The sequence below is a fragment of the Somniosus microcephalus genome, unplaced genomic scaffold (assembly GCF_052327205.1).
Source record: "Somniosus microcephalus isolate GS21.2 unplaced genomic scaffold, FLI_Smic_1.0 unresolved_chr1, whole genome shotgun sequence".
NCBI classification, from domain to species: Eukaryota; Metazoa; Chordata; class Chondrichthyes; order Squaliformes; family Somniosidae; genus Somniosus; species Somniosus microcephalus.
The window spans coordinates 54,578,462-54,602,248 of record NW_028225179.1 but is presented as its reverse complement, the minus strand read 5'-3'; the positions used below and the strand labels follow the sequence as shown (position 1 = coordinate 54,602,248).

Here is a 23,787-nt window from a genome sequence, read left to right as displayed (position 1 = left end):
AACAATATCGTGGTATAACTGTTGGCTTATTTGTTCCCCAGTGTCAGAGGAAGAGTTGTCTGATCCCCCCATTTATTTCATACTAGCTGGGGAGCCCGGCGTTGCCGGGGCTGTTTTGGGGCAGGCGGTTTAAATCGAGTGCCAGGCTTTGGGGCCCTGTCTGTGTCCCTTTGTGAATCTGGTGCTGGGCAACATTTTAAATCGAGTGGCAGGCTTTAGGGCCCTGTGTGTGTCCCTGTCTGTCTACCTTTTAAAAGCTTGCAAAATGAAAGTGAAACTACTTATGGCTTTGGGGCCCTGTCTGTGTCCCTTTGTGAATCTGGTGCTGGGCAACATTTTAAATCGAGTGGCAGGCTTAGGGCCCTGTCTGTGTCCCTGTATGTCTACCTTTTAAAAGGTTGAAAAATGAAAGTGAAAGTACTTATAAAACGTTTTTGGTAAATCTTATGTTACTTTTAAAAGAGATACTAACTTTGAAAGTCGTTATAGCTGGAAGCTGAAGTCATTTGAGCTGGAAGCTTAGTGAAAGAATGGCTGCCACATCCCCGAGATGAAAACGAATAGTCCCGCCCACACACACACCGATTGGCCAACCATCAGGGGACCGTACTGTAGGATTGGTCAATCGTGACGGAACAGGATTGGTGGAACCTTGATGTCAGTCAATCAATGCTAGCAGATAATGAGTTTAATTTTGAAGGTTTTTTGCTGAAGGTTTTTTGCATAAGGCGCGAACACTTTTCGTCCGACTGAAAAGTAAATACGCTTAAAACCGTCTCTGAAGCGTAAGCTTTCTTTGGAGGTAACGCGCGCGTAGGTACGCCCTGTAACTTTCGAGCGCATAGCCCAACAGACGCACAGGCGATGACAGAATGACAGACAGAATGACAGACAGAATGACAGACAGAAGTACCGATTTATATATATAGATAAGACACAAACATAGGGTAATCATTCAGAATCACCTCACAGATTGACACTGAGATAAATTAAGCGGGAGATACAGAGAGCAATGGGACATATGGCGGAATGGACAAGAGAGCTGGAGAAATAAGAAACGGCCTGAGAGTCCAGAAGACAGTGACCGGAAGCTGATAGACATCAGTGAGTAGGGGCGAGAAATTGTGTCAGCATTCGGTCCCGTGGCTTAGCTGGTCAAAGCGTCTGTCTAGTAATACAGGAGATCCTGGGTTCGATTCCCAGCGGGGCCTATTTTTATAGAATCTCCAGGGGTGAGTTTCTTCTCGTGTGAAAAGGCTACAATTCTTTTAAATGTAACTGTGCCTGCACCAGTTCCCATTCTGGATGAAGGCTCCAGTGGCTGCGAGGCCTCCGTTGAATTTCACCGCTTCTGTATTTCTGGCGGTGCTGATTTTGGACTCTTCATCAAAAATCCATGTTTCCTAAGCAGTGCCATGCGATACTTTGCAGAGCTCCAGTTGTTGATGTGTGGTGCCGTGCTCGTATAGTGATTAATAATCTGCATTCTGGCCGCAGCAACTTCGGCTCCAAACCGAAACATAACGCAGACTTTTCTTCCTTCCACAATCAATAGCTCTCCTTTACTTTCCCCCTTCAATTTCATTTTAATTTTCCTGCGGTATTTCCTTAATCTAACATTCACTTTCAGCCACTTAAACTGCTAAGTGTGCTCTGCTACCACCACTCTTCCTGGGCCACATGTCCCATACGCCCCAATCTGAGTTGGTGCTTTGAAACCAGTCGATACATTTAGACCTGCGAGACCTCCCGACAGTCAAGCTCTGGAAAGCAGAGCCGGCCTTCGGAACCAATGCAGCCCGATTCAGAAAATTCCTTGGGAAATGAAGCTTCAAACTTTTCAAACAAATCGTTTTATTGACATAATAATACAAGTTTTACAGAGAGAGACTTGTACAACCTCAGTGGTGCAACTCAAAACTCAGAATGTTCAATTCTTCTGCTTCGGGAGAGGGAGAGATGAATTATGAGTTGGTGTCCTCCTTGTTTTTTTTCTGGTCAGTCTTCCAGATCTCCACTCCGTTTGTCTGTCTCCTGGACTGTCTCCTGGAATGTGTTCTGCTTTTCACTTTAGAATGGCTGCTCTTGTACCATTGCTGCTGACAGAAACAAGCCTTCCAGTGACTTTCCATTCTCTCTCTCCCACGGTTACACAGACTGATGCTACCGGACAGCAGCGAGTGTATGGGAAGGTACCTCAGAGACTGTCGAGGCCTCCTTATCTGGAGCTTCCAGACAATCTGCAGATAACTTTTGGAATTCGGTCAGCAAACCTTCTTGAAGTAAGTGATCCAGTTGCCTCGGCAATCCTTTAGTTTCCTTAAAACCGGCATTGAAAATTCCAAAATCCTCCAAGAGGGAGCAGATTGAAGAAAATAAATTATTTGAAGTAGTTAATTATCATAATGAGATAACCCGCTGCGAGCAAGGCTCGAACCTGCGCGGAGAAACCCCATTGGATTTCAAGTCCAACGCCTTAACCACTCGGCCATCGCAGCCGCGACAATGTCGGCTCCAAGATACTAAGTTCTCAAATCGCTGACCCTGTTTATGGTTGGCGATGACGGTATCGTGATATTTAATTTGCTGCAAATTCAGCAAGTCCAGAAGAATCGCAGCGATCATTACAATAAAAGAAAACTTCCGATATTTAACGGTATGTAAGGTGTTGAGAACAGTATGGAATATTCTGCAGGGTAATGAAAATAAACAGCAGAAACATTGTGTTCTGCTCCCACATGACACAGATCAGCCACAGCCTCTGCTCCCTGCCCGCCGGCTGCAGAAACCTTGTCTCCAGATTACAAACTGATTCTAGGTCGGAGATAAATATTCAGGGTAGAGCCTAAACGCAGCGGGTGGGATCAAATAATAAAGCAGTTATTTTAGACCAGAGACAGCGATAAATGTCCTATATTGCTCACATGCATCAATTTGTGAATCTGACATTAAATGGGTTTAAATACAGTGGGGGGATTTAAAGTAGATTCGGGGTCAATAGTTTCCAAGTTGATCTTTCCTGTGTCTCTCTTACCTCTCTGCCCCCTTCCTCCCACAGGCTGCCGGTTTTTAAACCTTGTTTTAAATCTGCTGCTTGCTGGAGCAGTGCATTCCACAGTCTCACAACCCTTTCTACAAATACCCTTTCAGTGCTTGACTTCTCTGCTTATTAGTTATGAATCACCTTGAGGTGCAATGGTGGCGATTGTGACGTCAGATTAAAAGGCAGGCTATTGGAAACACGTTGGAGTCACAGTTTCTTTTGCACAGAATTGAAACTGAAACTTTTAAGCTGGAATATTGTATTTGCTGCATCACAGTAAACAATATCGTGGTATAACTGTTGGCTTATTTGTTCCCCAGTGTCAGAGGAAGAGTTGTCTGATCCCCCCATTTATTTCATACTAGCTGGGGAGCCCGGCGTTGCCGGGGCTGTTTTGGGGCAGGCGGTTTAAATCGAGTGCCAGGCTTTGGGGCCCTGTCTGTGTCCCTTTGTGAATCTGGTGCTGGGCAACATTTTAAATCGAGTGGCAGGCTTTAGGGCCCTGTGTGTGTCCCTGTCTGTCTACCTTTTAAAAGCTTGCAAAATGAAAGTGAAACTACTTATGGCTTTGGGGCCCTGTCTGTGTCCCTTTGTGAATCTGGTGCTGGGCAACATTTTAAATCGAGTGGCAGGCTTAGGGCCCTGTCTGTGTCCCTGTATGTCTACCTTTTAAAAGGTTGAAAAATGAAAGTGAAAGTACTTATAAAACGTTTTTGGTAAATCTTATGTTACTTTTAAAAGAGATACTAACTTTGAAAGTCGTTATAGCTGGAAGCTGAAGTCATTTGAGCTGGAAGCTTAGTGAAAGAATGGCTGCCACATCCCCGAGATGAAAACGAATAGTCCCGCCCACACACACACCGATTGGCCAACCATCAGGGGACCGTACTGTAGGATTGGTCAATCGTGACGGAACAGGATTGGTGGAACCTTGATGTCAGTCAATCAATGCTAGCAGATAATGAGTTTAATTTTGAAGGTTTTTTGCTGAAGGTTTTTTGCATAAGGCGCGAACACTTTTCGTCCGACTGAAAAGTAAATACGCTTAAAACCGTCTCTGAAGCGTAAGCTTTCTTTGGAGGTAACGCGCGCGTAGGTACGCCCTGTAACTTTCGAGCGCATAGCCCAACAGACGCACAGGCGATGACAGAATGACAGACAGAATGACAGACAGAATGACAGACAGAAGTACCGATTTATATATATAGATAAGACACAAACATAGGGTAATCATTCAGAATCACCTCACAGATTGACACTGAGATAAATTAAGCGGGAGATACAGAGAGCAATGGGACATATGGCGGAATGGACAAGAGAGCTGGAGAAATAAGAAACGGCCTGAGAGTCCAGAAGACAGTGACCGGAAGCTGATAGACATCAGTGAGTAGGGGCGAGAAATTGTGTCAGCATTCGGTCCCGTGGCTTAGCTGGTCAAAGCGTCTGTCTAGTAATACAGGAGATCCTGGGTTCGATTCCCAGCGGGGCCTATTTTTATAGAATCTCCAGGGGTGAGTTTCTTCTCGTGTGAAAAGGCTACAATTCTTTTAAATGTAACTGTGCCTGCACCAGTTCCCATTCTGGATGAAGGCTCCAGTGGCTGCGAGGCCTCCGTTGAATTTCACCGCTTCTGTATTTCTGGCGGTGCTGATTTTGGACTCTTCATCAAAAATCCATGTTTCCTAAGCAGTGCCATGCGATACTTTGCAGAGCTCCAGTTGTTGATGTGTGGTGCCGTGCTCGTATAGTGATTAATAATCTGCATTCTGGCCGCAGCAACTTCGGCTCCAAACCGAAACATAACGCAGACTTTTCTTCCTTCCACAATCAATAGCTCTCCTTTACTTTCCCCCTTCAATTTCATTTTAATTTTCCTGCGGTATTTCCTTAATCTAACATTCACTTTCAGCCACTTAAACTGCTAAGTGTGCTCTGCTACCACCACTCTTCCTGGGCCACATGTCCCATACGCCCCAATCTGAGTTGGTGCTTTGAAACCAGTCGATACATTTAGACCTGCGAGACCTCCCGACAGTCAAGCTCTGGAAAGCAGAGCCGGCCTTCGGAACCAATGCAGCCCGATTCAGAAAATTCCTTGGGAAATGAAGCTTCAAACTTTTCAAACAAATCGTTTTATTGACATAATAATACAAGTTTTACAGAGAGAGACTTGTACAACCTCAGTGGTGCAACTCAAAACTCAGAATGTTCAATTCTTCTGCTTCGGGAGAGGGAGAGATGAATTATGAGTTGGTGTCCTCCTTGTTTTTTTTCTGGTCAGTCTTCCAGATCTCCACTCCGTTTGTCTGTCTCCTGGACTGTCTCCTGGAATGTGTTCTGCTTTTCACTTTAGAATGGCTGCTCTTGTACCATTGCTGCTGACAGAAACAAGCCTTCCAGTGACTTTCCATTCTCTCTCTCCCACGGTTACACAGACTGATGCTACCGGACAGCAGCGAGTGTATGGGAAGGTACCTCAGAGACTGTCGAGGCCTCCTTATCTGGAGCTTCCAGACAATCTGCAGATAACTTTTGGAATTCGGTCAGCAAACCTTCTTGAAGTAAGTGATCCAGTTGCCTCGGCAATCCTTTAGTTTCCTTAAAACCGGCATTGAAAATTCCAAAATCCTCCAAGAGGGAGCAGATTGAAGAAAATAAATTATTTGAAGTAGTTAATTATCATAATGAGATAACCCGCTGCGAGCAAGGCTCGAACCTGCGCGGAGAAACCCCATTGGATTTCAAGTCCAACGCCTTAACCACTCGGCCATCGCAGCCGCGACAATGTCGGCTCCAAGATACTAAGTTCTCAAATCGCTGACCCTGTTTATGGTTGGCGATGACGGTATCGTGATATTTAATTTGCTGCAAATTCAGCAAGTCCAGAAGAATCGCAGCGATCATTACAATAAAAGAAAACTTCCGATATTTAACGGTATGTAAGGTGTTGAGAACAGTATGGAATATTCTGCAGGGTAATGAAAATAAACAGCAGAAACATTGTGTTCTGCTCCCACATGACACAGATCAGCCACAGCCTCTGCTCCCTGCCCGCCGGCTGCAGAAACCTTGTCTCCAGATTACAAACTGATTCTAGGTCGGAGATAAATATTCAGGGTAGAGCCTAAACGCAGCGGGTGGGATCAAATAATAAAGCAGTTATTTTAGACCAGAGACAGCGATAAATGTCCTATATTGCTCACATGCATCAATTTGTGAATCTGACATTAAATGGGTTTAAATACAGTGGGGGGATTTAAAGTAGATTCGGGGTCAATAGTTTCCAAGTTGATCTTTCCTGTGTCTCTCTTACCTCTCTGCCCCCTTCCTCCCACAGGCTGCCGGTTTTTAAACCTTGTTTTAAATCTGCTGCTTGCTGGATCAGTGCATTCCACAGTCTCACAACCCTTTCTACAAATACCCTTTCAGTGCTTGACTTCTCTGCTTATTAGTTATGAATCACCTTGAGGTGCAATGGTGGCGATTGTGACGTCAGATTAAAAGGCAGGCTATTGGAAACACGTTGGAGTCACAGTTTCTTTTGCACAGAATTGAAACTGAAACTTTTAAGCTGGAATATTGTATTTGCTGCATCACAGTAAACAATATCGTGGTATAACTGTTGGCTTATTTGTTCCCCAGTGTCAGAGGAAGAGTTGTCTGATCCCCCCATTTATTTCATACTAGCTGGGGAGCCCGGCGTTGCCGGGGCTGTTTTGGGGCAGGCGGTTTAAATCGAGTGCCAGGCTTTGGGGCCCTGTCTGTGTCCCTTTGTGAATCTGGTGCTGGGCAACATTTTAAATCGAGTGGCAGGCTTTAGGGCCCTGTGTGTGTCCCTGTCTGTCTACCTTTTAAAAGCTTGCAAAATGAAAGTGAAACTACTTATGGCTTTGGGGCCCTGTCTGTGTCCCTTTGTGAATCTGGTGCTGGGCAACATTTTAAATCGAGTGGCAGGCTTAGGGCCCTGTCTGTGTCCCTGTATGTCTACCTTTTAAAAGGTTGAAAAATGAAAGTGAAAGTACTTATAAAACGTTTTTGGTAAATCTTATGTTACTTTTAAAAGAGATACTAACTTTGAAAGTCGTTATAGCTGGAAGCTGAAGTCATTTGAGCTGGAAGCTTAGTGAAAGAATGGCTGCCACATCCCCGAGATGAAAACGAATAGTCCCGCCCACACACACACCGATTGGCCAACCATCAGGGGACCGTACTGTAGGATTGGTCAATCGTGACGGAACAGGATTGGTGGAACCTTGATGTCAGTCAATCAATGCTAGCAGATAATGAGTTTAATTTTGAAGGTTTTTTGCTGAAGGTTTTTTGCATAAGGCGCGAACACTTTTCGTCCGACTGAAAAGTAAATACGCTTAAAACCGTCTCTGAAGCGTAAGCTTTCTTTGGAGGTAACGCGCGCGTAGGTACGCCCTGTAACTTTCGAGCGCATAGCCCAACAGACGCACAGGCGATGACAGAATGGCAGACAGAATGACAGACAGAATGACAGACAGAAGTACCGATTTATATATATAGATAAGACACAAACATAGGGTAATCATTCAGAATCACCTCACAGATTGACACTGAGATAAATTAAGCGGGAGATACAGAGAGCAATGGGACATATGGCGGAATGGACAAGAGAGCTGGAGAAATAAGAAACGGCCTGAGAGTCCAGAAGACAGTGACCGGAAGCTGATAGACATCAGTGAGTAGGGGCGAGAAATTGTGTCAGCATTCGGTCCCGTGGCTTAGCTGGTCAAAGCGTCTGTCTAGTAATACAGGAGATCCTGGGTTCGATTCCCAGCGGGGCCTATTTTTATAGAATCTCCAGGGGTGAGTTTCTTCTCGTGTGAAAAGGCTACAATTCTTTTAAATGTAACTGTGCCTGCACCAGTTCCCATTCTGGATGAAGGCTCCAGTGGCTGCGAGGCCTCCGTTGAATTTCACCGCTTCTGTATTTCTGGCGGTGCTGATTTTGGACTCTTCATCAAAAATCCATGTTTCCTAAGCAGTGCCATGCGATACTTTGCAGAGCTCCAGTTGTTGATGTGTGGTGCCGTGCTCGTATAGTGATTAATAATCTGCATTCTGGCCGCAGCAACTTCGGCTCCAAACCGAAACATAACGCAGACTTTTCTTCCTTCCACAATCAATAGCTCTCCTTTACTTTCCCCCTTCAATTTCATTTTAATTTTCCTGCGGTATTTCCTTAATCTAACATTCACTTTCAGCCACTTAAACTGCTAAGTGTGCTCTGCTACCACCACTCTTCCTGGGCCACATGTCCCATACGCCCCAATCTGAGTTGGTGCTTTGAAACCAGTCGATACATTTAGACCTGCGAGACCTCCCGACAGTCAAGCTCTGGAAAGCAGAGCCGGCCTTCGGAACCAATGCAGCCCGATTCAGAAAATTCCTTGGGAAATGAAGCTTCAAACTTTTCAAACAAATCGTTTTATTGACATAATAATACAAGTTTTACAGAGAGAGACTTGTACAACCTCAGTGGTGCAACTCAAAACTCAGAATGTTCAATTCTTCTGCTTCGGGAGAGGGAGAGATGAATTATGAGTTGGTGTCCTCCTTGTTTTTTTTCTGGTCAGTCTTCCAGATCTCCACTCCGTTTGTCTGTCTCCTGGACTGTCTCCTGGAATGTGTTCTGCTTTTCACTTTAGAATGGCTGCTCTTGTACCATTGCTGCTGACAGAAACAAGCCTTCCAGTGACTTTCCATTCTCTCTCTCCCACGGTTACACAGACTGATGCTACCGGACAGCAGCGAGTGTATGGGAAGGTACCTCAGAGACTGTCGAGGCCTCCTTATCTGGAGCTTCCAGACAATCTGCAGATAACTTTTGGAATTCGGTCAGCAAACCTTCTTGAAGTAAGTGATCCAGTTGCCTCGGCAATCCTTTAGTTTCCTTAAAACCGGCATTGAAAATTCCAAAATCCTCCAAGAGGGAGCAGATTGAAGAAAATAAATTATTTGAAGTAGTTAATTATCATAATGAGATAACCCGCTGCGAGCAAGGCTCGAACCTGCGCGGAGAAACCCCATTGGATTTCAAGTCCAACGCCTTAACCACTCGGCCATCGCAGCCGCGACAATGTCGGCTCCAAGATACTAAGTTCTCAAATCGCTGACCCTGTTTATGGTTGGCGATGACGGTATCGTGATATTTAATTTGCTGCAAATTCAGCAAGTCCAGAAGAATCGCAGCGATCATTACAATAAAAGAAAACTTCCGATATTTAACGGTATGTAAGGTGTTGAGAACAGTATGGAATATTCTGCAGGGTAATGAAAATAAACAGCAGAAACATTGTGTTCTGCTCCCACATGACACAGATCAGCCACAGCCTCTGCTCCCTGCCCGCCGGCTGCAGAAACCTTGTCTCCAGATTACAAACTGATTCTAGGTCGGAGATAAATATTCAGGGTAGAGCCTAAACGCAGCGGGTGGGATCAAATAATAAAGCAGTTATTTTAGACCAGAGACAGCGATAAATGTCCTATATTGCTCACATGCATCAATTTGTGAATCTGACATTAAATGGGTTTAAATACAGTGGGGGGATTTAAAGTAGATTCGGGGTCAATAGTTTCCAAGTTGATCTTTCCTGTGTCTCTCTTACCTCTCTGCCCCCTTCCTCCCACAGGCTGCCGGTTTTTAAACCTTGTTTTAAATCTGCTGCTTGCTGGATCAGTGCATTCCACAGTCTCACAACCCTTTCTACAAATACCCTTTCAGTGCTTGACTTCTCTGCTTATTAGTTATGAATCACCTTGAGGTGCAATGGTGGCGATTGTGACGTCAGATTAAAAGGCAGGCTATTGGAAACACGTTGGAGTCACAGTTTCTTTTGCACAGAATTGAAACTGAAACTTTTAAGCTGGAATATTGTATTTGCTGCATCACAGTAAACAATATCGTGGTATAACTGTTGGCTTATTTGTTCCCCAGTGTCAGAGGAAGAGTTGTCTGATCCCCCCATTTATTTCATACTAGCTGGGGAGCCCGGCGTTGCCGGGGCTGTTTTGGGGCAGGCGGTTTAAATCGAGTGCCAGGCTTTGGGGCCCTGTCTGTGTCCCTTTGTGAATCTGGTGCTGGGCAACATTTTAAATCGAGTGGCAGGCTTTAGGGCCCTGTGTGTGTCCCTGTCTGTCTACCTTTTAAAAGCTTGCAAAATGAAAGTGAAACTACTTATGGCTTTGGGGCCCTGTCTGTGTCCCTTTGTGAATCTGGTGCTGGGCAACATTTTAAATCGAGTGGCAGGCTTAGGGCCCTGTCTGTGTCCCTGTATGTCTACCTTTTAAAAGGTTGAAAAATGAAAGTGAAAGTACTTATAAAACGTTTTTGGTAAATCTTATGTTACTTTTAAAAGAGATACTAACTTTGAAAGTCGTTATAGCTGGAAGCTGAAGTCATTTGAGCTGGAAGCTTAGTGAAAGAATGGCTGCCACATCCCCGAGATGAAAACGAATAGTCCCGCCCACACACACACCGATTGGCCAACCATCAGGGGACCGTACTGTAGGATTGGTCAATCGTGACGGAACAGGATTGGTGGAACCTTGATGTCAGTCAATCAATGCTAGCAGATAATGAGTTTAATTTTGAAGGTTTTTTGCTGAAGGTTTTTTGCATAAGGCGCGAACACTTTTCGTCCGACTGAAAAGTAAATACGCTTAAAACCGTCTCTGAAGCGTAAGCTTTCTTTGGAGGTAACGCGCGCGTAGGTACGCCCTGTAACTTTCGAGCGCATAGCCCAACAGACGCACAGGCGATGACAGAATGACAGACAGAATGACAGACAGAATGACAGACAGAAGTACCGATTTATATATATAGATAAGACACAAACATAGGGTAATCATTCAGAATCACCTCACAGATTGACACTGAGATAAATTAAGCGGGAGATACAGAGAGCAATGGGACATATGGCGGAATGGACAAGAGAGCTGGAGAAATAAGAAACGGCCTGAGAGTCCAGAAGACAGTGACCGGAAGCTGATAGACATCAGTGAGTAGGGGCGAGAAATTGTGTCAGCATTCGGTCCCGTGGCTTAGCTGGTCAAAGCGTCTGTCTAGTAATACAGGAGATCCTGGGTTCGATTCCCAGCGGGGCCTATTTTTATAGAATCTCCAGGGGTGAGTTTCTTCTCGTGTGAAAAGGCTACAATTCTTTTAAATGTAACTGTGCCTGCACCAGTTCCCATTCTGGATGAAGGCTCCAGTGGCTGCGAGGCCTCCGTTGAATTTCACCGCTTCTGTATTTCTGGCGGTGCTGATTTTGGACTCTTCATCAAAAATCCATGTTTCCTAAGCAGTGCCATGCGATACTTTGCAGAGCTCCAGTTGTTGATGTGTGGTGCCGTGCTCGTATAGTGATTAATAATCTGCATTCTGGCCGCAGCAACTTCGGCTCCAAACCGAAACATAACGCAGACTTTTCTTCCTTCCACAATCAATAGCTCTCCTTTACTTTCCCCCTTCAATTTCATTTTAATTTTCCTGCGGTATTTCCTTAATCTAACATTCACTTTCAGCCACTTAAACTGCTAAGTGTGCTCTGCTACCACCACTCTTCCTGGGCCACATGTCCCATACGCCCCAATCTGAGTTGGTGCTTTGAAACCAGTCGATACATTTAGACCTGCGAGACCTCCCGACAGTCAAGCTCTGGAAAGCAGAGCCGGCCTTCGGAACCAATGCAGCCCGATTCAGAAAATTCCTTGGGAAATGAAGCTTCAAACTTTTCAAACAAATCGTTTTATTGACATAATAATACAAGTTTTACAGAGAGAGACTTGTACAACCTCAGTGGTGCAACTCAAAACTCAGAATGTTCAATTCTTCTGCTTCGGGAGAGGGAGAGATGAATTATGAGTTGGTGTCCTCCTTGTTTTTTTTCTGGTCAGTCTTCCAGATCTCCACTCCGTTTGTCTGTCTCCTGGACTGTCTCCTGGAATGTGTTCTGCTTTTCACTTTAGAATGGCTGCTCTTGTACCATTGCTGCTGACAGAAACAAGCCTTCCAGTGACTTTCCATTCTCTCTCTCCCACGGTTACACAGACTGATGCTACCGGACAGCAGCGAGTGTATGGGAAGGTACCTCAGAGACTGTCGAGGCCTCCTTATCTGGAGCTTCCAGACAATCTGCAGATAACTTTTGGAATTCGGTCAGCAAACCTTCTTGAAGTAAGTGATCCAGTTGCCTCGGCAATCCTTTAGTTTCCTTAAAACCGGCATTGAAAATTCCAAAATCCTCCAAGAGGGAGCAGATTGAAGAAAATAAATTATTTGAAGTAGTTAATTATCATAATGAGATAACCCGCTGCGAGCAAGGCTCGAACCTGCGCGGAGAAACCCCATTGGATTTCAAGTCCAACGCCTTAACCACTCGGCCATCGCAGCCGCGACAATGTCGGCTCCAAGATACTAAGTTCTCAAATCGCTGACCCTGTTTATGGTTGGCGATGACGGTATCGTGATATTTAATTTGCTGCAAATTCAGCAAGTCCAGAAGAATCGCAGCGATCATTACAATAAAAGAAAACTTCCGATATTTAACGGTATGTAAGGTGTTGAGAACAGTATGGAATATTCTGCAGGGTAATGAAAATAAACAGCAGAAACATTGTGTTCTGCTCCCACATGACACAGATCAGCCACAGCCTCTGCTCCCTGCCCGCCGGCTGCAGAAACCTTGTCTCCAGATTACAAACTGATTCTAGGTCGGAGATAAATATTCAGGGTAGAGCCTAAACGCAGCGGGTGGGATCAAATAATAAAGCAGTTATTTTAGACCAGAGACAGCGATAAATGTCCTATATTGCTCACATGCATCAATTTGTGAATCTGACATTAAATGGGTTTAAATACAGTGGGGGGATTTAAAGTAGATTCGGGGTCAATAGTTTCCAAGTTGATCTTTCCTGTGTCTCTCTTACCTCTCTGCCCCCTTCCTCCCACAGGCTGCCGGTTTTTAAACCTTGTTTTAAATCTGCTGCTTGCTGGAGCAGTGCATTCCACAGTCTCACAACCCTTTCTACAAATACCCTTTCAGTGCTTGACTTCTCTGCTTATTAGTTATGAATCACCTTGAGGTGCAATGGTGGCGATTGTGACGTCAGATTAAAAGGCAGGCTATTGGAAACACGTTGGAGTCACAGTTTCTTTTGCACAGAATTGAAACTGAAACTTTTAAGCTGGAATATTGTATTTGCTGCATCACAGTAAACAATATCGTGGTATAACTGTTGGCTTATTTGTTCCCCAGTGTCAGAGGAAGAGTTGTCTGATCCCCCCATTTATTTCATACTAGCTGGGGAGCCCGGCGTTGCCGGGGCTGTTTTGGGGCAGGCGGTTTAAATCGAGTGCCAGGCTTTGGGGCCCTGTCTGTGTCCCTTTGTGAATCTGGTGCTGGGCAACATTTTAAATCGAGTGGCAGGCTTTAGGGCCCTGTGTGTGTCCCTGTCTGTCTACCTTTTAAAAGCTTGCAAAATGAAAGTGAAACTACTTATGGCTTTGGGGCCCTGTCTGTGTCCCTTTGTGAATCTGGTGCTGGGCAACATTTTAAATCGAGTGGCAGGCTTAGGGCCCTGTCTGTGTCCCTGTATGTCTACCTTTTATAAGGTTGAAAAATGAAAGTGAAAGTACTTATAAAACGTTTTTGGTAAATCTTATGTTACTTTTAAAAGAGATACTAACTTTGAAAGTCGTTATAGCTGGAAGCTGAAGTCATTTGAGCTGGAAGCTTAGTGAAAGAATGGCTGCCACATCCCCGAGATGAAAACGAATAGTCCCGCCCACACACACACCGATTGGCCAACCATCAGGGGACCGTACTGTAGGATTGGTCAATCGTGACGGAACAGGATTGGTGGAACCTTGATGTCAGTCAATCAATGCTAGCAGATAATGAGTTTAATTTTGAAGGTTTTTTGCTGAAGGTTTTTTGCATAAGGCGCGAACACTTTTCGTCCGACTGAAAAGTAAATACGCTTAAAACCGTCTCTGAAGCGTAAGCTTTCTTTGGAGGTAACGCGCGCGTAGGTACGCCCTGTAACTTTCGAGCGCATAGCCCAACAGACGCACAGGCGATGACAGAATGACAGACAGAATGACAGACAGAATGACAGACAGAAGTACCGATTTATATATATAGATAAGACACAAACATAGGGTAATCATTCAGAATCACCTCACAGATTGACACTGAGATAAATTAAGCGGGAGATACAGAGAGCAATGGGACATATGGCGGAATGGACAAGAGAGCTGGAGAAATAAGAAACGGCCTGAGAGTCCAGAAGACAGTGACCGGAAGCTGATAGACATCAGTGAGTAGGGGCGAGAAATTGTGTCAGCATTCGGTCCCGTGGCTTAGCTGGTCAAAGCGTCTGTCTAGTAATACAGGAGATCCTGGGTTCGATTCCCAGCGGGGCCTATTTTTATAGAATCTCCAGGGGTGAGTTTCTTCTCGTGTGAAAAGGCTACAATTCTTTTAAATGTAACTGTGCCTGCACCAGTTCCCATTCTGGATGAAGGCTCCAGTGGCTGCGAGGCCTCCGTTGAATTTCACCGCTTCTGTATTTCTGGCGGTGCTGATTTTGCACTCTTCATCAAAAATCCATGTTTCCTAAGCAGTGCCATGCGATACTTTGCAGAGCTCCAGTTGTTGATGTGTGGTGCCGTGCTCGTATAGTGATTAATAATCTGCATTCTGGCCGCAGCAACTTCGGCTCCAAACCGAAACATAACGCAGACTTTTCTTCCTTCCACAATCAATAGCTCTCCTTTACCTTCCCCCTTCAATTTCATTATAATTTTCCTGCGGTATTTCCTTAATCTAACATTCACTTTCAGCCACTTAAACTGCTAAGTGTGCTCTGCTACCACCACTCTTCCTGGGCCACATGTCCCATACGCCCCAATCTGAGTTGGTGCTTTGAAAGCAGTCGATACATTTAGACCTGCGAGACATCCCGACAGTCAAGCTCTGCGAAAGCAGAGCCGGCCTTCGGAACCAATGCAGCCCGATTCAGAAAATTCCTTGGGAAATGAAGCTTCAAACTTTTCAAACAAATCGTTTTATTGACATAATAATATAGGTTTTACAGAGAGAGACTTGTACAACCTCAGTGGTGCAACTCAAAACTCAGAATGTTCAATTCTTCTGCTTCGGGAGAGGGAGAGATGAATTATGAGTTGGTGTCCTCCTTGTTTTTTTTCTGGTCAGTCTTCCAGATCTCCACTCCGTTTGTCTGTCTCCTGGACTGTCTCCTGGAATGTGTTCTGCTTTTCACTTTAGAATGGCTGCTCTTGTACCATTGCTGCTGACAGAAACAAGCCTTCCAGTGACTTTCCATTCTCTCTCTCCCACGGTTACACAGACTGATGCTACCGGACAGCAGCGAGTGTATGGGAAGGTACCTCAGAGACTGTCGAGGCCTCCTTATCTGGAGCTTCCAGACAATCTGCAGATAACTTTTGGAATTCGGTCAGCAAACCTTCTTGAAGTAAGTGATCCAGTTGTCTCGGCAATCCTTTAGTTTCCTTAAAACCGGCATTGAAAATTCCAAAATCCTCCAAGAGGGAGCAGATTGAAGAAAATAAATTATTTGAAGTAGTTAATTATCATAATGAGATAGCCCGCTGCGAGCAGGGCTCGAACCTGCGCGGGGAAACCCCATTGGATTTCAAGTCCAATGCCTTAACCACTCGGCCATCGCAGCCGCGAAAATGTCGGCTCCAAGATACTAAGTTCTCAAATCGCTGACCCTGTTTATTGTTGGCGATGACGGTTTCGTGATATTTAATTTGCTGCAAATTCAGCAAGTCCAGAAGAATCGCAGCGATCATTACAATAAAAGAAAACTTCCGATATTTAACGGTATGTAAGGTGTTGAGAACAGTATGGAATATTCTGCAGGGTAATGAAAATAAACAGCAGAAACATTGTGTTCTGCTCCCACATGACACAGATCAGCCACAGCCTCTGCTCCCTGTCCGCCGGCTGCAGAAACCTTGTCTCCAGATTACAAACTGATTCTAGGTCGGAGATAAATATTCAGGGTAGAGCCTAAACGCAGCGGGTGGGATCAAATAATAAAGCAGTTATTTTAGACCAGAGACAGCGATAAATGTCCTATATTGCTCACATGCATCAATTTGTGAATCTGACATTAAATGGGTTTAAATACAGTGGGGGGATTTAAAGTAGATTCGGGGTCAATAGTTTCCAAGTTGATGTTTCCTGTGTCTCTCTTGCCTCTCTGCCCCCTTCCTCCCACAGGCTGCCGGTTTTTAAACCTTGTTTTAAATCTGCTGCTTGCTGGACCAGTGCATTCCACAGTCTCACAACCCTTTCTACAAATACCCTTTCAGTGCTTGACTTCTCTGCTTATTAGTTATGAATCACCTTGAGGTGCAATGGTGGCGATTGTGACGTCAGATTAAAAGGCAGGCTATTGGAAACACGTTGGAGTCACAGTTTCTTTTGCACAGAATTGAAACTGAAACTTTTAAGCTGGAATATTGTATTTGCTGCATCACAGTAAACAATATCGTGGTATAACTGTTGGCTTATTTGTTCCCCAGTGTCAGAGGAAGAGTTGTCTGATCCCCCCATTTATTTCATACTAGCTGGGGAGCCCGGCGTTGCCGGGGCTGTTTTGGGGCAGGCGGTTTAAATCGAGTGCCAGGCTTTGGGGCCCTGTCTGTGTCCCTTTGTGAATCTGGTGCTGGGCAACATTTTAAATCGAGTGGCAGGCTTTAGGGCCCTGTGTGTGTCCCTGTCTGTCTACCTTTTAAAAGCTTGCAAAATGAAAGTGAAACTACTTATGGCTTTGGGGCCCTGTCTGTGTCCCTTTGTGAATCTGGTGCTGGGCAACATTTTAAATCGAGTGGCAGGCTTAGGGCCCTGTCTGTGTCCCTGTATGTCTACCTTTTAAAAGGTTGAAAAATGAAAGTGAAAGTACTTATAAAACGTTTTTGGTAAATCTTATGTTACTTTTAAAAGAGATACTAACTTTGAAAGTCGTTATTGCTGGAAGCTGAAGTCATTTGAGCTGGAAGCTTAGTGAAAGAATGGCTGCCACATCCCCGAGATGAAAACGAATAGTCCCGCCCACACACACACCGATTGGCCAACCATCAGGGGACCGTACTGTAGGATTGGTCAATCGTGACGGAACAGGATTGGTGGAACCTTGATGTCAGTCAATCAATGCTAGCAGATAATGAGTTTAATTTTGAAGGTTTTTTGCTGAAGGTTTTTTGCATAAGGCGCGAACACTTTTCGTCCGACTGAAAAGTAAATACGCTTAAAACCGTCTCTGAAGCGTAAGCTTTCTTTGGAGGTAACGCGCGCGTAGGTACGCCCTGTAACTTTCGAGCGCATAGCCCGACAGACGCACAGGCGATGAAAGAATGACAGACAGAATGACAGACAGAATGACAGACAGAAGTACCGATTTAAAAATATAGATAAGACACAAACATAGGGTAATCATTCAGAATCACCTCACAGATTGACACTGAGATAAATTAAGCGGGAGATACAGAGAGCAATGGGACATATGGCGGAATGGACAAGAGAGCTGGAGAAATAAGAAACGGCCTGAGAGTCCAGAAGACATCAGTGAGTGGGGGCGAGAAATTGCGCCAGCATTCGGTCCCGTGGCTTAGCTGGTCAAAGCGTCTGTCTAGTAAACAGGAGATCCTGGGTTCGATTCCCAGCGGGGCCTATTTTTATAGAATCTCCAGGGGTGAGTTTCTTCTCGTGTGAAAAGGCTACAATTCTTTTAAATGTAACTGTGCCTGCACCAGTTCCCATTCTGGATGAAGGCTCCAGTGGCTGCGAGGCCTCCGTTGAATTTCACCGCTTCTGTATTTCTGGCGGTGCTGATTTTGGACTCTTCATCAAAAATCCATGTTTCCTAAGCAGTGCCATGCGATACTTTGCAGAGCTCCAGTTGTTGATGTGTGGTGCCGCGCTCGTATAGTGATTAATAATCTGCATTCTGGCCGCAGCAACTTCGGCTCCAAACCGAAACATAACGCAGACTTTTCTTCCTTCCACAATCAATAGCTCTCCTTTACTTTCCCCCTTCAATTTCATTATAATTTTCCTGCGGTATTTCCTTAATCTAACATTCACTTTCAGCCACTTAAACTGCTAAGTGTGCTCTGCTACCACCACTCTTCCTGGGCCACATGTCCCATACGCCCCAATCTGAGTTGGTGCTTTGAAACCAGTCGATACATTTAGACCTGCGAGACCTCCCGACAGTCAAGCTCTGCGAAAGCAGAGCCGGCCTTCGGAACCAATGCAGCCCGATTCAGAAAATTCCTTGGGAAATGAAGCTTCAAACTTTTCAAACAAATCGTTTTATTGACATAATAATACAAGTTTTACAGAGAGAGACTTGTACAACCTCAGTGGTGCAACTCAAAACTCAGAATGTTCAATTCTTCTGCTTCGGGAGAGGGAGAGATGAATTATGAGTTGGTGTCCTCCTTGTTTTTTTTCTGGTCAGTCTTCCAGATCTCCACTCCGTTTGTCTGTCTCCTGGACTGTCTCCTGGAATGTGTTCTGCTTTTCACTTTAGAATGGCTGCTCTTGTACCATTGCTGCTGACAGAAACAAGCCTTCCAGTGACTTTCCATTCTCTCTCTCCCACGGTTACACAGACTGATGCTACCGGACAGCAGCGAGTGTATGGGAAGGTACCTCAGAGACTGTCGAGGCCTCCTTATCTGGAGCTTCCAGACAATCTGCAGATAACTTTTGGAATTCAGTCAGCAAACCTTCTTGAAGTAAGTGATCCAGTTGTCTCGGCAATCCTTTAGTTTCCTTAAAACCGGCATTGAAAATTCCAAAATCCTCCAAGAGGGAGCAGATTGAAGAAAATAAATTATTTGAAGTAGTTAATTATCATAATGAGATAGCCCGCTGCGAGCAGGGCTCGAACCTGCGCGGGGAAACCCCAGTGGATTTCAAGTCCAACGCCTTAACCACTCGGCCATCGCAGCCGCGAAAATGTCGGCTCCAAGATACTAAGTTCTCAAATCGCTGACCCTGTTTATTGTTGGCGATGACGGTTTCGCGTTATTTAATTTGCTGCAAATTCAGCAAGTCCAGAAGAATCGCAGCGATCATTACAATAAAAGAAAACTTCCGATATTTAACGGTATGTAAGATGTTGAGAACAGTATGGAATATTCTGCAGGGTAATGAAAATAAACAGCAGAAACATTGTGTTCTGCTCCCACATGACACAGATCAGCCACAGCCTCTGCTCCCTGCCCGCCGGCTGCAGAAACCTTGTCTCCAGATTACAAACTGATTCTAGGTCGGAGATAAATATTCAGGGTAGAGCCTAAACGCAGCGGGTGGGATCAAATAATAAAGCAGTTATTTTAGACCAGAGACAGCGATAAATGTCCTATATTGCTCACATGCATCAATTTGTGAATCTGACATTAAATGGGTTTAAATACAGTGGGGGGATTTAAAGTAGATTCGGGGTCAATAGTTTCCAAGTTGATCTTTCCTGTGTCTCTCTTGCCTCTCTGCCCCCTTCCTCCCACAGGCTGCCGGTTTTTAAACCTTGTTTTAAATCTGCTGCTTGCTGGACCAGTGCGTTCCACAGTCTCACAACCCTTTCTACAAATACCCTTTCAGTGCTTGACTTCTCTGCTTATTAGTTATGAATCACCTTGAGGTGCAATGGTGGCGATTGTGACGTCAGATTAAAAGGCAGGCTATTGGAAACACGTTGGAGTCACAGTTTCTTTTGCACAGAATTGAAACTGAAACTTTTAAGCTGGAATATTGTATTTGCTGCATCACAGTAAACAATATCGTGGTATAACTGTTGGCTTATTTGTTCCCCAGTGTCAGAGGAAGAGTTGTCTGATCCCCCATTTATTTCATACTAGCTGGGGAGCCCGGCGTTGCCGGGGCTGTTTTGGGGCAGGCGGTTTAAATCGAGTGCCAGGCTTTGGGGCCCTGTCTGTGTCCCTTTGTGAATCTGGTGCTGGGCAACATCTTAAATCGAGTGGCAGGCTTTAGGGCCCTGTGTGTGTCCCTGTCTGTCTACCTTTTAAAAGCTTGCAAAATGAAAGTGAAACTACTTATGGCTTTGGGGCCCTGTCTGTGTCCCTTTGTGAATCTGGTGCTGGGCAACATTTTAAATCGAGTGGCAGGCTTAGGGCCCTGTCTGTGTCCCTGTATGTCTACCTTTTAAAAGGTTGAAAAATGAAAGTGAAAGTACTTATAAAACGTTTTTGGTAAATCTTATGTTACTTTTAAAAGAGATACTAACTTTGAAAGTCGTTATTGCTGGAAGCTGAAGTCATTTGAGCTGGAAGCTTAGTGAAAGAATGGCTGCCACATCCCCGAGATGAAAACGAATAGTCCCGCCCACACACACACCGATTGGCCAACCATCAGGGGACCGTACTGTAGGATTGGTCAATCGTGACGGAACAGGATTGGTGGAACCTTGATGTCAGTCAATCAATGCTAGCAGATAATGAGTTTAATTTTGAAGGTATCTTGCTGAAGGTTTTTTGCATAAGGCGCGAACACTTGTCGTCCGACTGAAAAGTAAATACGCTTAAAACCGTCTCTGAAGTGTAAGCTTTCTTTGGAGGTAACGCGCGCGTAGGTACGCCCTGTAACTGTCGAGCGCATAGCCCGACAGACGCACAGGCGATGACAGAATGACAGACAGAATGACAGACAGAAGTACCGATTTAAAAATATAGATAAGACACAAACATAGGGTAATCATTCAGAATCACCTCACAGATTGACACTGAGATAAATTAAGCGGGAGATACAGAGAGCAATGGGACATATGGCGGAATGGACAAGAGAGCTGGAGAAATAAGAAACGGCCTGAGAGTCCAGAAGACATCAGTGAGTGGGGGCGAGAAATTGCGCCAGCATTCGGTCCCGTGGCTTAGCTGGTCAAAGCGTCTGTCTAGTAAACAGGAGATCCTGGGTTCGATTCCCAGCGGGGCCTATTTTTATAGAATCTCCAGGGGTGAGTTTCTTCTCGTGTGAAAAGGCTACAATTCTTTTAAATGTAACTGTGCCTGCACCAGTTCCCATTCTGGATGAAGGCTCCAGTGGCTGCGAGGCCTCCGTTGAATTTCACCGCTTCTGTATTTCTGGCGGTGCTGATTTTGGACTCTTCATCAAAAATCCATGTTTCCTAAGCAGTGCCATGCGATACTTTGCAGAGCTCCAGTTGTTGATGTGTGGTGCCGCGCTCGTATAGTGATTAATAATCTGCATTCTGGCCGCAGCAACTTCGGCTCCAAACCGAAACATAACGCAGACTTTTCTTCCTTCCACAATCAATAGCTCTCCTTTACTTTCCCCCTTCAAATTCATTGTAATTTTCCTGCGGTATTTCCTTAATCTAACATTCACTTTCAGCCACTTAAACTGCTAAGTGTGCTCTGCTACCACCACTCTTCCTGGGCCACATGTCCCATACGCCCCAATCTGAGTTGGTGCTTTGAAACCAGTCGATACATTTAGACCTGCGAGACCTCCCGACAGTCAAGCTCTGCGAAAGCAGAGCCGGCCTTCGGAACCAATGCAGCCCGATTCAGAAAATTCCTTGGGAAATGAAGCTTCAAACTTTTCAAACAAATCGTTTTATTGACATAATAATACAAGTTTTACAGAGAGAGACTTGTACAACCTCAGTGGTGCAACTCAAAACTCAGAATGTTCAATTCTTCTGCTTCGGGAGAGGGAGAGATGAATTATGAGTTGGTGTCCTCCTTGTTTTTTTTCTGGTCAGTCTTCCAGATCTCCACTCCGTTTGTCTGTCTCCTGGACTGTCTCCTGGAATGTGTTCTGCTTTTCACTTTAGAATGGCTGCTCTTGTACCATTGCTGCTGACAGAAACAAGCCTTCCAGTGACTTTCCATTCTCTCTCTCCCACGGTTACACAGACTGATGCTACCGGACAGCAGCGAGTGTATGGGAAGGTACCTCAGAGACTGTCGAGGCCTCCTTATCTGGAGCTTCCAGACAATCTGCAGATAACTTTTGGAATTCGGTCAGCAAACCTTCTTGAAGTAAGTGATCCAGTTGTCTCGGCAATCCTTTAGTTTCCTTAAAACCGGCATTGAAAATTCCAAAATCCTCCAAGAGGGAGCAGATTGAAGAAAATAAATTATTTGAAGTAGTTAATTATCATAATGAGATAGCCCGCTGCGAGCAGGGCTCGAACCTGCGCGGGGAAACCCCAGTGGATTTCAAGTCCAACGCCTTAACCACTCGGCCATCGCAGCCGCGGAAATATCGGCTCCAAGATACTAAGTTCTCAAATCGCTGACCCTGTTTATTGTTGGCGATGACGGTTTCGTGATATTTAATTTGCTGCAAATTCAGCAAGTCCAGAAGAATCGCAGCGATCATTACAATAAAAGAAAACTTCCGATATTTAACGGTATGTAAGATGTTGAGAACAGTATGGAATATTCTGCAGGGTAATGAAAATAAACAGCAGAAACATTGTGTTCTGCTCCCACATGACACAGATCAGCCACAGCCTCTGCTCCCTGCCCGCCGGCTGCAGAAACCTTGTCTCCAGATTACAAACTGATTCTAGGTCGGAGATAAATATTCAGGGTAGAGCCTAAACGCAGCGGGTGGGATCAAATAATAAAGCAGTTATTTTAGACCAGAGACAGCGATAAATGTCCTATATTGCTCACATGCATCAATTTGTGAATCTGACATTAAATGGGTTTAAATACAGTGGGGGGATTTAAAGTAGATTCGGGGTCAATAGTTTCCAAGTTGATGTTTCCTGTGTCTCTCTTGCCTCTCTGCCCCCTTCCTCCCACAGGCTGCCGGTTTTTAAACCTTGTTTTAAATCTGCTGCTTGCTGGACCAGTGCATTCCACAGTCTCACAACCCTTTCTACAAATACCCTTTCAGTGCTTGACTTCTCTGCTTATTAGTTATGAATCACCTTGAGGTGCAATGGTGGCGATTGTGACGTCAGATTAAAAGGCAGGCTATTGGAAACACGTTGGAGTCACAGTTTCTTTTGCACAGAATTGAAACTGAAACTTTTAAGCTGGAATATTGTATTTGCTGCATCACAGTAAACAATATCGTGGTATAACTGTTGGCTTATTTGTTCCCCAGTGTCAGAGGAAGAGTTGTCTGATCCCCCCATTTATTTCATACTAGCTGGGGAGCCCGGCGTTGCCGGGGCTGTTTTGGGGCAGGCGGTTTAAATCGAGTGCCAGGCTTTGGGGCCCTGTCTGTGTCCCTTTGTGAATCTGGTGCTGGGCAACATTTTAAATCGAGTGGCAGGCTTTAGGGCCCTGTGTGTGTCCCTGTCTGTCTACCTTTTAAAAGCTTGCAAAATGAAAGTGAAACTACTTATGGCTTTGGGGCCCTGTCTGTGTCCCTTTGTGAATCTGGTGCTGGGCAACATTTTAAATCGAGTGGCAGGCTTAGGGCCCTGTCTGTGTCCCTGTATGTCTACCTTTTAAAAGGTTGAAAAATGAAAGTGAAAGTACTTATAAAACGTTTTTGGTAAATCTTATGTTACTTTTAAAAGAGATACTAACTTTGAAAGTCGTTATAGCTGGAAGCTGAAGTCATTTGAGCTGGAAGCTTAGTGAAAGAATGGCTGCCACATCCCCGAGATGAAAACGAATAGTCCCGCCCACACACACACCGATT

The 23,787-nt window shown here is 44.9% G+C and overlaps 14 non-coding genes across 14 annotated transcripts; 7 read left to right on the top strand and 7 right to left on the bottom strand.

Moving 5' to 3' along the window:
• The first annotated feature begins 1,136 nt into the window (after positions 1-1,136).
• trnat-agu (transfer RNA threonine (anticodon AGU)) lies at positions 1,137-1,211 on the top strand. Its single transcript has one exon. It is a non-coding gene; the product is annotated as a tRNA-Thr (tRNA).
• Positions 1,212-2,416: 1,205 nt separating this feature from the next.
• Positions 2,417-2,498, bottom strand: trnas-uga (transfer RNA serine (anticodon UGA)). Its single transcript has one exon. It is a non-coding gene; the product is annotated as a tRNA-Ser (tRNA).
• Positions 2,499-4,458: 1,960 nt separating this feature from the next.
• On the top strand, positions 4,459-4,533 carry trnat-agu (transfer RNA threonine (anticodon AGU)). The gene has a single exon. It is a non-coding gene; the product is annotated as a tRNA-Thr (tRNA).
• A 1,205-nt stretch (positions 4,534-5,738) lies between these two features.
• On the bottom strand, positions 5,739-5,820 carry trnas-uga (transfer RNA serine (anticodon UGA)). The gene has a single exon. It is a non-coding gene; the product is annotated as a tRNA-Ser (tRNA).
• Positions 5,821-7,780: 1,960 nt separating this feature from the next.
• On the top strand, positions 7,781-7,855 carry trnat-agu (transfer RNA threonine (anticodon AGU)). Its single transcript has one exon. It is a non-coding gene; the product is annotated as a tRNA-Thr (tRNA).
• Positions 7,856-9,060: 1,205 nt separating this feature from the next.
• On the bottom strand, positions 9,061-9,142 carry trnas-uga (transfer RNA serine (anticodon UGA)). Its single transcript has one exon. It is a non-coding gene; the product is annotated as a tRNA-Ser (tRNA).
• A 1,960-nt stretch (positions 9,143-11,102) lies between these two features.
• Positions 11,103-11,177, top strand: trnat-agu (transfer RNA threonine (anticodon AGU)). Its single transcript has one exon. It is a non-coding gene; the product is annotated as a tRNA-Thr (tRNA).
• Positions 11,178-12,382: 1,205 nt separating this feature from the next.
• On the bottom strand, positions 12,383-12,464 carry trnas-uga (transfer RNA serine (anticodon UGA)). The gene has a single exon. It is a non-coding gene; the product is annotated as a tRNA-Ser (tRNA).
• Positions 12,465-14,424: 1,960 nt separating this feature from the next.
• On the top strand, positions 14,425-14,499 carry trnat-agu (transfer RNA threonine (anticodon AGU)). Its single transcript has one exon. It is a non-coding gene; the product is annotated as a tRNA-Thr (tRNA).
• Positions 14,500-15,705: 1,206 nt separating this feature from the next.
• trnas-uga (transfer RNA serine (anticodon UGA)) lies at positions 15,706-15,787 on the bottom strand. The gene has a single exon. It is a non-coding gene; the product is annotated as a tRNA-Ser (tRNA).
• A 1,939-nt stretch (positions 15,788-17,726) lies between these two features.
• trnat-agu (transfer RNA threonine (anticodon AGU)) lies at positions 17,727-17,800 on the top strand. The gene has a single exon. It is a non-coding gene; the product is annotated as a tRNA-Thr (tRNA).
• Positions 17,801-19,006: 1,206 nt separating this feature from the next.
• Positions 19,007-19,088, bottom strand: trnas-uga (transfer RNA serine (anticodon UGA)). The gene has a single exon. It is a non-coding gene; the product is annotated as a tRNA-Ser (tRNA).
• A 1,926-nt stretch (positions 19,089-21,014) lies between these two features.
• Positions 21,015-21,088, top strand: trnat-agu (transfer RNA threonine (anticodon AGU)). The gene has a single exon. It is a non-coding gene; the product is annotated as a tRNA-Thr (tRNA).
• Positions 21,089-22,294: 1,206 nt separating this feature from the next.
• trnas-uga (transfer RNA serine (anticodon UGA)) lies at positions 22,295-22,376 on the bottom strand. Its single transcript has one exon. It is a non-coding gene; the product is annotated as a tRNA-Ser (tRNA).
• Positions 22,377-23,787: the final 1,411 nt, after the last annotated feature.